Genomic DNA, 12,621 nt, shown 5'->3' on the forward strand with positions numbered 1-12,621 from the left:
ATATATATATGTGTGTGTGTGTGTGTGTGTGTGTGTGTTGCCTAAAACCAGGTAAACTCACACTTATCCCTATTTACTTAAGTAAGTATACAAACTTCCAAATTATTCCACTAACTACAATTGTTGTTGGAATATGTAGCAAAGGGAATAAAAACCTCTAAAAACACTGGCCTAAGAATTTAAATCTAAAATATGTTTTCTTCCTGGAGGTGGTGGCTCACACCTCTAATCCCAGCAGTTTGGGAGACTGAGGCAGGATGATCTCCAGTTCAAAACCAGCCTCATCAATGGTGAGGTGCTAAACAACTCAGCGAGACCCTGTCTCTAAATAAAATACAAAATAGGGCTAGGGATGTGGCTTAGTGACTGAGTGCTCCTTAGTTCAATCCCCAGTGCGAAAACAAACAAACAAACAATGGTTTATTTACAACTTATATAGCAGTTATTTCTCAGTGGGTACTTTGAGGGATTATATGTCTCCTTAAGACTAAAAACTAACTTAAACTTTTTTAGTTTGTTTAGTAGTAAATTGCCTAAAATGTAGCCAACTCAAGAAAATGTAATTAATAACTGTCAGCCCGTGCAAGAAGCTCAGGGCTCTACTTGTGCTTTGATAATTCCCTAGCAAAGTACTTTCACACTGAGGGTTTGAGCCTGTTCAAAATCTGATTAACTTGGATTTTGCAGAAAAGACAGATAGTCAGAGCTCAAAGACTCCCTCCCACACCTTCCTGTTTCCGCCCCCTTGATGCCCAGTTTAAATCTTCCAATTTATTTGCGGTTCATGTTATCTCAAGATATTAATAAATACTATGTAAGAGCTGACAAAGCATTATGGCAATAAGAAGTTTCCATAAACAATATCAACACATTATAGAAGACAAAATAAAGACTACAAAGTAATCAATATCGCTGCATTCACTTCCCTAAGACAAAATCAGTAACCTAGCTTCTAAGGCTCTTATGAAAAATAAGAGATATACATGTTTAAGTGCTCTGTGAACTGAAAAAACTCATTATCCAGGAACTTCACTTATATAGAATGGAATGATAAACCAAAAAGGAAGCAATAATAATCTGATAACACAAAGTTCATATCCAATGCACTAATAATAATATTGTTTCTCCTTTTGAAGAATTGTGTCCCCTTGTTTCAAATTATTTTCTTAGAAAATGAATCCTATTTGCAAAATCCATTGAACTTTTTCTAGATTTACTCATCAATGATACCACCATGCAAAAGTTTGGGAGTTCAATATCAAAAATTTGGGGGCTAAAATTTATTGCTAACAAGAAAAAGAATGTGTCTGTCAGTAATAAACTGAAAATTCTTGAGCAGGCCAAGAAATTTTTCTCTATAAAAATAATTTCTTAAAAACTAATTCCTGGGGCTGGGATTGTGGCTCAATAGTAGAGTGCTCGCCTAGCACGTGAGAGACACTGGGTTCAATCCTCAACACCACATAAAAATAAATAAATAAAATGAAGGTATTGTGTCCAACTACAACTAAAAAAAAAATATTTAACAAAACAAAACTAATTCCTATAAGACTATCTGCAATGCCCTAAATTACATTATACTTTTTTAAAGAAATACAGAAGCTAGGAAGTGTTAAGTAACAGCAGCCCTACAAATAAAGCAAACCATGCAAAACCAATGAAAAACTTAAGTAAATGTATCAAAGCTAAATAAAAACATATATCAATATGCTTTCTGTATGCATCTGAATGGCATCTATCCATGTTGCCTATACTTGTGGGGCTGGGGATGGAGCTCAGAGGTAGAGCACTTACTTATCATGCTTGAAATGCTGGGTTCCATTGCCAGCACTGCAAAAACAAACAAACAAACAAACAAAAAACCTCAATGCTAACCTGTATATTCCTATAATAGATTCAAAATGAAATATTTAGTCAAGGGAACATTTTCTTTTTGGTAGTGCTTAAAAAAGAAACTGGGGACCTGTGCATCTTAAGCCCACTTTACCACTGAGCTACATCCCCAACCCTAGGTTTTTAAGAACTTTTGATATAAATGATATCACATGTTATTAATTAAAAACTTGAAGTTATAATTTATACCAATTCTCTCCTTTCTGCTTGGATTGCATATTTTTTCATGTAAGGTCCACTAATAATAACTAAGCAGCAGTCAATTGAAGGTAATACTACCTCCATTCTTGGATTTGCTGAGATGATTATGATTGAGAATAGATTATGAATAGAAAATATTGAAGATATTAGATGTTATATACACATTTGTCAAATAAATGAATGATATATTTATATTTTAATTATTATATTTACTTTGTAATTATTGTGATTTCAATATTATGCTATACCACAATCTCTTCAGATGTTGATTTTGAGAGTCATACAGTTCCATAAAACAATCTTATTTTTTGGCTTGAGCTTTACCTATAGTACACTTCAAACTCAAATTCCTCAGAGAAATTGTAAAACATCATGGTTATATATTAATCTTCTCAGATCTATTTATACTCTTACAAAAAATTTTCAGGTTACATTATACAAGATTGGATACAAAATTAAAACAAAGAATGTCAGTCCTTTTATCACTATGTATTTTTATCTTTGGAGTTTACATTTTATCACTATGGCATTATCATCATTGAACAACACATGGCTTAAAGATCATTGTGTTGTTAGAACAAATGATATAAGTATCTTGTATTTCATGAATCTTTAAATTTCAAAACAGTACTCTTTTGTTCTGACTTGAGGAGTTTAAGTGTGTCAGTTTCACTGTTGTGAGATTGATTACAACCAGCTGATCAATCTTCTATCCCAAGGAAATCAATCATGGTGACAGTTGCCACTATGGCCTCCTCCCTGTATTTTCCAAGCATGGAGGAGGACAAGTGAGCACCTGCCTCCTAGATTTTTAGATTGAAAACATTACCCGAACAAACCAGGACACCTAGTATTATGGCAGAATATAACCTTCTGGAGAAGATCAACAATTGCCTAATCAACATATCCATACCATGATCATGATATGGTTTTTCCTATAAAAACCAAATTCCTCAAAGAAATTGTCAACAGAATTTAACGATATTTACAATTTAATCATCAATAAACAGTATTTGAAATGTTTATTTCCCGTGATTTAGCACATAAATGGAAATCAAAGAAAGTTTGATCAAAATATTTGTAGAATTATTTTTTTTGTAACAAGAAAAACTATTTTTCTTTTCATACTAAATATACCAAATCAAATGTTCATTTATGGAGCTACTCAAGCAAAAGCAAAACCACAAATATTAAGGATATTTGTTCTTCCTGTAGACTATTACTGAAACCATTGACAAAGCATTACTTAATGGTTAAAAACATATTACAAATGATCACTTTGTAAGGTTGTACAATGATTCCATTGCCAACATACTTGAACTATATGTTTACTAGCCTAAAGGTCTTAGTAACGTAACATTTCATGTCTCTGCATTTCAAATGTGGAGAGTGACAGATGTTGTTAAATCTCTACTTAAAAGATCACTACTGATGGACACGGTGTTCAATTTGAGAATTTCTATATTGTACTGTACTCTTGTTGTCCCTTGGTTGGTTTCACTGCATTATTTGGGACACCAGTAGGTTTACATTTGCTCCTCTGAGAAAGTACTCCCTGTTTCTAAAATTCTATGTATAGGGTTGTTAGGAAAAATCAGTGAAGCATTCCATTTAATCGGTCATTTCTTTTTATATTAAAAAGGCAAAGTTATCTATAACTTTGTTATTGGTCCCAGTTAGTTGCTCCACGTAATACAATGGGTGCAAATTATCTTTTACTATCCTTTCTGTCTTAGAAAAGTATCTTTTCAGGAAGAAAGGGAATACCCACCATACTACAGGTCTCAATTCAATTTCCTTCCTTTTTGTAATTAGGAAATCTTGGCTTTCTTAACTGCAGAAAATCCAAAGCCACTGCCTTTTGAAAAACAAGTGCAGGGACTAGGGTGGTAGCTCAGTGATAGAGCGCTTGCCTAGCACGTATGAGGAACTGGGTTCAAGCCTCAGCACCACATAGAAATAAATAAATAAAACAAAGGTATTATGTCTATCTACAACTAAAAAACAATTTTAAAACAGTGTGCTTTGGTCAATGTCTGGGTCCTTTGAGTTTTCTAAGGCTGACTGACCCCTTTTAGATGCCAGTATGAGTTAGCATCTTAATTTTCTTTCCTATGCCAGACCCCTTGTGATGATAGTTCAGTAAGGTGTCACCAATCCTTAGGATCTTACTCTTATTTTGGATCTACTCTTATTTTGCCAGAACAACATTAAGTGCACATGCACGCGCACGCACACACACACACACACACACACACACAGAGAGACACACACACAGTAGAGATTTGAATTGTATTTGCTTTCAGACCCTGAAATAGTTGAGCTAATTTTCAAAATAAATTATCTACTTTCAATTTGGTTTTTATTTTATACATATACTTAAGAGATTTCTGCAACTTAATATTTCAGCACATTGTCAACTGAGTCCATATGCTTGTTGCTTGCCCTTTTCCTATTTCTCTCAATTTAGTTAGAAGTTTTCAAAGTTTTAAGTGCTCCATAAATTGAGGGGGTAGAATGGTCTAATATAGCTGGCAGAAAAAACAGAGATGGATTTGTAACTCTCTTGCTGTGTGTTTGAAAAGACAGATTCCCAGCCATTTACTTACAACTCTATTTCTCGCTGCCATCAGTTAATTTTCGGATGTTCATATCTGTGATTTAAGGCTTTATGTAGGTACTGGAGTTTTTCTAAAAAAAAAAAAACAAAAACAAAAAAAAACTGATAATTTAAAAATTTTGATAGGACTATGTGGAAAACTAGTAGAAATTTCTTATAACTTAGAATTCACGTGTATGTGTTTATGTGTGTTGCTGAGAATTAAAGTCAGGGGCTTGTGCATGCTAGGCAAGTGCTCTAACTCTAAGCTACATCCTCAGTCCTTTTTATTTTTTATTTTGAGACAGGGTCTCTCTAAATTCCTGAGGCTGGCCTCAAACTTGCTGTCCTCCTGCCTCAGCCTCTCAAGTCTCTGGGATTTTAAGGGTGTGTCATTGTGCCCAGCTCACTTTTGTTTTAAATTAGTGAATGATTTTGAATATTTTCCCAAAGGACTTCATTTGCCTAACTATGCCAAATGTAAGGAGAAACTCTTATAGCAATATTTGTAAGTGTTCTGTGTATAAAAGTATAATATGGATAAAATAAGTATCCTCAGATTTAAATTTCCATCATTTGCTTTCCTTGTAGATTCAACATCTATTGTTGATGTTTAAATTTCCATCATTTGCTTTCCTTGTATGATTCAACATCTATTACCCTACTTTTCTTACTTATAGTTTTACAGTTCTTTATAAAATTCTGAATTCTTTCACCCCATGTCCTATTTCTAGCACTAGGACCACCACTATCAATATTGAAAGTAAACATTAGTCAGAGGTGGGTTTCTGGCTGGATTCAATATATTCTGGCACTTCTGTTCTGCCTATACCCCTCAAAATGTCTCTATTCTTTGAAAAACAAAGGTAAAAGAATAAAGAGTCAGTTTAAATATCCCGTATTTTGTATGTACTATATTAAGAAGCCTCTAGTTTTATTTATGGATAAATATATAGCCACTTTTTTCACACCACAATTTAAAAATACATAATAAATATCAGACAAGTAAAAATAATGTCTCCTGCTCCTTAGATTTATTTCCAACTTCTCCAGTTAATAGAGGGGCGTGTCCATGCATATCATCAAGAGTGATGTATAATCCATTTTGATGGTTTAGGGCCACTTTCCCCACTCCCTGCAATAGAAAAACCTGTCAAGGGAAATGGGCCTGCAGCCTTGAACCAGCTGGATTCACAGACGACATCTCAACTTCTTGGACTTGGTAGAGTTCCTTGCTGCTCAGTTGCTATCACTCCACTCCAGAGAGCATGATCTCTCCTGTTAGGTGATTATCATTGGGAGTAAGAGCAAAGATTTCTGGGATGGGAGGTCCAACAAATAGGGAAATGCCCTCAGTTGTGAAAAGGGACAAAGAAGAACATTGCATGACATTCATGCTTCCCAGCTGAGTTGGCTGTAACCTCAGTTACTTGTAGCACAACTGCAGCTTTCACTATGAAAATATGCAATGCTAACTTTTCATGACAGAGTCCCCTACCATTCTGGGTTGCATCACTATGACAGAGAATGAAAATATGTTCCTAATCCAATTATGAAATAAAAGAGTACTTGGAAGGAAAACATTCAGTTTAAGACAATAAATATTTGTTATTTTACAGTTACTTACCTGCAAGACATGTTCTTCTTCTTTTTTTTGGGGGGGGGGGAATACCAGGGATTGAACCACTGAGCCATATCCTCAGCCCTATTTTGTATTTTATTTAGAGACAGGGTCTCACTGAATTGCTTAGCACCACGCTTTTGCTGAGGCTGGTTTTGAATTCATGATCCTCCTGCCTCAGCCTCCTGAGCTGCTTTGATTACAGGCGTGCACCACCATACCCCACAAGACATGTTCTTAAATATAGAAGAACATGATCCCAAACTGACTTATAACTATGAAACTGGAAACACAGGTGACAAAAGTGTCTGCCATAAAAGTTAGAATGGGAAAGGAGCTTTGAAGATCATTTACATAGTTCTTAGTGTTGTGCTTGCCCAAAGTAGTTTCACCATGAAAAAATTGATGGATGAATAAATCCAGTCTAATCCCCCATTTTACAGATGAAGGAAGAATGTACTTGATGACATAAAGTTAACTAGTGGCAAAGCCAGGACAAGAAAACATATATTCTGAGTACTCAGTCTTTTCCATGGTTGGTTGATCAACTGTAGACTATATTTTATATTAATTAAAATTATATTATATTCATTTCAATTCCTGTATCTTTGTCCATTTGATTTCATGCCTACAACACCCTATAGCACAATGATTCCATTAAACTAGCCTTACCTAACTAGTCCACACCCATTCATCTTTTTTCTGAATTCCCACAGACAGTACTTACTGGCTATACCACAAATTTAGGGTTTTGCTACAAAAAAGGGGGGATTATATGCAATGATATTGTGTGTGCGTGTGTGTAGTGTCATTAATATGTTTTGCATATTCCTCCAGGTAAGGGTCATTTATTCACAGTTTCTTTATATATGGCAGCATGTACTACTTTTTATATGGATGCATAAAAATAGGCATGTAATTGAGCATCTGAATTAGGATACTTCTGAGAGTCAAAGTAATTACTATTGATAATAGTGCAGTAAGTATAAACTGGGTCCTTTCTTGAAAAACTGGAATATATGGTCACTCTTATAGTAATGAACTTTCTCAGTGCATGTTAAATTAGAATCATTCCATTGTTGATTATACAATTGTCCAGCTATAAGATATTGTTTATAATTGTGTATTATATTGAATCAGATTATTTCTAAGGTAGTAAGCATGAAAAAGTCATGACAAGTTGTGGAATTCTATTTATAAAATTCTTATATGTACATATGGTTTCTTTAAACGTTATTATGAATATTTCTGCAAAGTATTCAATTATTGCCTTATTTTTAAAACTGTAAGGATAAAGTCAAATGTAAAATTTTGTTGGTCCAACTTTAATCATTTCAATATCAAAAATATACGTGAGAGTAAAAAAAAAAATTGGCCTTGCCTCTAATTTCTTTCTAATGGTAGAATATAAAATCTGATGGCTTTCTATGTGGAATGGATGAGGGGGAATGGTATTAGGATCTATGGATATACAGGCCCAAATTTGAAGTTTAAAAATATATCTAAATTTAAACAACTTATTAAAAAAAGTATGGATTACACATCATGATTTTTAATTTATTTTTAAATAAATTATGGAGGAATTAGCAAAGGAAACAATTAAAGTCTATGATAAATTCATATATAATTAATGACTTAAAATTCTATGCCATATATCTACCATCATATTATCTATAACTAGCTACATGAGAATGCTTTTGAAAGTCTTTTTTTTTTTCTTTTTTTCAAGTGCTGCAGATTGAACCTAGGGGTGCTCTACCACTGAGCTATACCCCTAGCTCTTTTCTTTTTTAAATTTGAGACAAGGTATCAGTAAATTACCCAGGCTGGCCTTGAACTTGCAATCCTTCTGTCTAAGTCTCCAGAATTTCTGGAATTACAGGTGTGTGCCACCATGCCCCGCCCTTTGAACATCTTAATGATCTAAATCTTAACATTGTTTTCTACCAAGATTTAATGATGGTGGAGCACACCTGTAGTTCCAACTTCTCAATACGCTAAGGCTGAAGAATCACTTGAGCCCAGGAGTTTGAGGTCCGCCTGGGAAACTTAGTGAGACCACATCTTGGGGGGGGGAGAGTTTCTTTTGATAGAATTTTCATATCAAAATATACATTTTGCCAGGCATGGTGGCACATGCCTAAAATCCCAGTGGCTCGGGAGGCTGAGGCAGGAGGCTCGAAAGTTCAAAGTGAGCCTCAGCAATTTAGCAAGGCACTAAGCAACTTAGTGATATCCTGTGGTTAAGCACACCTGGGTTCAATCCCTGGTACCAAAAATAAATAAATAAACAAACAAACAAACAAACAAATAAATAAATAAATAGATTTTATGTTCAGATATATAACAAAGCTTTAGTCATCCTAGACAGAATAATCCATAAATTCAATTTATTGATATGGTTAAATGAGACATTTAATGATAAAAACATCCTGCAGCAGAATGAATTTTAAGTACTTGAACAATAGCAGTTACACCATCTGCATCACATAGAAATTTGCTAACTTGACAGCCACAAAAAACAAACAGGCGATACAGATACAGCAAGCTAGCAATAGGGTAGATGCAACAAGGGAAGAGGCATTTGTTAGATAAATGGCCTTTCTTTTGAATATCACATTCTATACTAAATAACACTTCATTCAATGATAGGCAGATGTTGGTAGCAAAGAGAATTCATCCTCTTTATTGCAAAAATGGCTTATATTACAAAATTATCTAAATAATCACATTTTCCATCCTCCAAGTTTCAAATGAAATTAAAGTAGATCAGCAGAAGAAAAAATAGGCAAAAATAATTACAAGGGAAACAAAATAGCATGTTGCCCTCAGGAAAAATGCTGAGAAAAAGACATTATGTTGACAGATTCTCACCTACCCACATGGACCTCTGAGACAAGCCCCAAGATTATATTATTTTAAGAAATTAAGTTTTAAAAATCTGTTTATTATTTTAAGAAATTAAGTTTTAAAAAACATGCTGTCATCAGTGGAATATTTGTGTGTATGGCTGAGAGAGGGGATATTCAAATAGCATTTATTCTATACTAAAAAAAAGGTAAAATAATAAAACTATCATATGCCACATTTACTCACACAGTTAGTAGGTCATGTGAGCACCCTACCTTGCCATATTTCTAAGGAAGAAGATATTTATTTTCATCTCAAAAGGAAGCTAGACTTGGAACTTCAAGGACAAGGAGGTTTATATGAAGGCATATGGCCTGTCTTCTCCCATTTTATATCACCCAAGAACTTGACGTTCAAATTCTTTTTGTCCTTCATCCAATAGTACTAATAAAGGTTTTAGATGAAAGAACAATGATTTTAAAAATATATCCTGATACTGGATATAAAAGTCATTAAAGTTTATCTTTGCCAATTGTTAGGAAAAATGTATCATATTTACTGGGTTTTTATATATTGATCAATAAGGGTTTAATTATTTAGACATATATTTTTCACTGATATACTTCATCTAATTGTCCAAAAATAATAGATCATAATCTTACTATTAAAGGTGCAAGTTGTGCAATCTTTTGCAATGTTGACTTAGTTATCAGAACATAAATATGACCTGGGGTTAGACCTAAGAGCCTGTATTCTTTCTGATAGAGGACCCTTAAAGCCATTTCCTAGGAAGGCAAGTTAATACAAGAAAAATGTGTATCTCCTTTCAGCATTATTATTTTACCTAGACAACTTATTATTGATTTCATATTTTACAAATTAATCTTTTCTAGATTTTAAGTGAGTTTTTAATCTCTATTTACCATGCAAAACAATGTCTTGTTTTACTTTATATGATGCTAAAACTATAGCATTCAATTTTCTAGAGCTTTTTCTTTAGTTCTGGTTACAAATTTGATAACCAACTTCATAGATACCAAACATGAATTTATCCATCAATAATGATTTACTGAGCTGCTACTTTATGCAAGACACTGAGCTAGGTGCAGCACTAAGTGCTAAGATATATGAGAATATAGACTGTCTGCTTTCAAAGAATTTACCCATTAGTTAATAAGATAATAAATGAATACTAAAAATGAGAAATTGATCATTACCAAACTATGTGCTAGAAGGAGAGATTAGTGGGGACTTGAGTATTCAAAGGTATCTTGAAGTTTATTTACTTCAAGAGGCCAAGAATGGTCCTTGGATGTAGCTGTAACTTGTAAGAATTGGAAAGGGAATTGGGTTAGCACTAGGTCTAAGCCTACTGTTTATTTATAGGGGATGAAGAAGGTGAGGAAGGCTAATTTGTCAGGAATCTGGAACAGATAAGATATATGAATCAACTTTTGCAAGATAATTATAATCTTATTTTCATCATATCAAAAATGAGAAAAATCACTTCTTTCTCTATCCTCCTCACATTTAATGAGTAATTTGTCAGAAAATTTAAATGAGTTTATATTTTCTTGTAATCACCATGATGAAATTAGATCATTCCAGAAGCATCAAACGTTTTTTATGGACTACAACACCGAGTCTAAAAGGCATTAGTGTAAACTAAGAGCTTCATAACTAGTAATGATGATAATAAAGTAATAGCAAGGATAACATTGAGTATTTGCTATTAGCCTGAGATGGACATAGTCATCTTTATCTAGTAATAGTCACTGAGCTGCTTGATTTAATTTGTTTTTCCACCCCCTCAATTTTCTTAGGCAGGGTCACAGGACCCAAGAGATATGTACCCACCCGCATGCAGGAGTAGCCCACAGTGTGACTCTCCCAGCTTTTGGAGGGATTTGCTTTTGCACTGCTCGATGCCCAATTGGTCAGGTGGGAGCCCAATGGGTCACTTGCCAGTGCTGTAGGCAACAGAGCTGGGGTTGGGACCCTTGCTCTATGCAGAGGAATAAGCTTGGGGGAGGGAGTGGAGAGAAGCCTGCAAACATCTCAGAATTCCTTGCTGTATTCATTCATCATGGTGGCTACACATGAGGGTCAACTTCAAGGAAAGGGACTATGAATTGAGAATCAGGCAGGTCTCTCTGTTCGGAATCCAGGCTCTGCCACTGAGTAGTTGTGGGACCTTGGAAAAGTCACTCAAGCCCCTTTGGCCTCTCTTTGCTCATGTCAAATGAGATCAGTATTACTTTATTGATTGTTGTGAGAATTAAAAGAAAACCCTGCAGAGCTCCTTCCGTCAAGTGTCTAACATTAAGTATTGCTTAATGAAGAATCACAACTGTCACAACTGAACATCTCCTTACTTGCTACAGGCAATTCTCTTTCTCTTTTTCAAATTACCATTTGTGAGGAACATGGTTAAGTTTTTTTTTTAATCATTTTTTAGTTAATAAGTCCACACATTTCTACTCTCCTTATAATTCCCTCTTTACAAAAGAAAAGTTGCTTTATACCTAATTGTTTAAATGGGCTGAAATGTGGAAGTACTATTTAGAATTGGCTAACATTTCCTGACAAGAATTTTTAGATCACTGTCCTTGAATTATGTGATTCTGGAAAGAACTCACATTCTCCACTGGACAAATGGGAAAACTAGCCATTTGATGCACCTCCCATTATTTTCTCTTGGTTACGACTGAGCCTCTGCCACCTCAAGCAGGCACTCTCAAATAATTATTACTTTTTCCTCCATTTTTTTTTTGCTTCATTAGGTCAGCAAACATTCACTGAAAATTGTATGAACCAAACACTATTCTAATAGAACAGTTTTCCCAACAAAACAAGCCTTTTTTTATGCCTCTCTACTTCCGCCTTAGCCCTGCATACTACTTTGCTAAATGATGCCTACTTGGGTGACTGGTTGCCTTTAAATTCTTAGGGTCTGGCCTCAAGTGCACAGAATGGTATGTGAATTACCATTAGCATCTCACCACCCATGACTCCCTTGATATAATACTTCATTATTTAAACATTAAAATTAAAATAATACATTGTATATGCATTATGAATTCAATTTCAGGAGAGAATGCCAACATTTTTCCAAGTAGTTGGGCAACTTTGAACTTCTGCCTACAATGTATAAAGAGATACAGTTGGTTCACATTCCTACAAATGCTTGGTTCTTTCAAACTTTAAAATTTTATGAATATAAATTGTATATTTATATATATATACATATATATAAATTTATAAAATGTTTCCATTTCTATCTTTCCTGCCCTCCTGTATGATGAAGGATGTTTTCCCAAAGTTAAGTTTGGGACTTTTCTTAGCTACTTGAAACAGAAAAGAATAGAATATCAAAACTTTTTCAGAAATAGGAGAACTACAGGGGATATTCTAGTCCCTTCTTGGTTAAAAGTTAAAAAAAAAAAAAAAAAAAAAA

The 12,621-nt window shown here is 34.2% G+C and overlaps 1 protein-coding gene and 1 non-coding gene across 2 annotated transcripts in view; both read right to left on the reverse strand.

Moving 5' to 3' along the window:
* The window catches only part of Htr2c (5-hydroxytryptamine receptor 2C), a 239,871-nt gene that overhangs the window by 211,974 nt on the left and 15,276 nt on the right, over positions 1 to 12,621 (reverse strand). The gene's annotated exons all lie outside the window — the stretch shown is intronic.
* On the reverse strand, positions 11,010 to 11,137 carry LOC125614318. The gene has a single exon (XR_007344930.1). It is a non-coding gene; the product is annotated as a small nucleolar RNA SNORA35 (small nucleolar RNA).

The sequence above is a fragment of the Marmota marmota genome, unplaced genomic scaffold (genome assembly GCF_001458135.2).
Source record: "Marmota marmota marmota unplaced genomic scaffold, marMar, whole genome shotgun sequence".
Classification (NCBI taxonomy): Eukaryota; Metazoa; Chordata; class Mammalia; order Rodentia; family Sciuridae; genus Marmota; species Marmota marmota.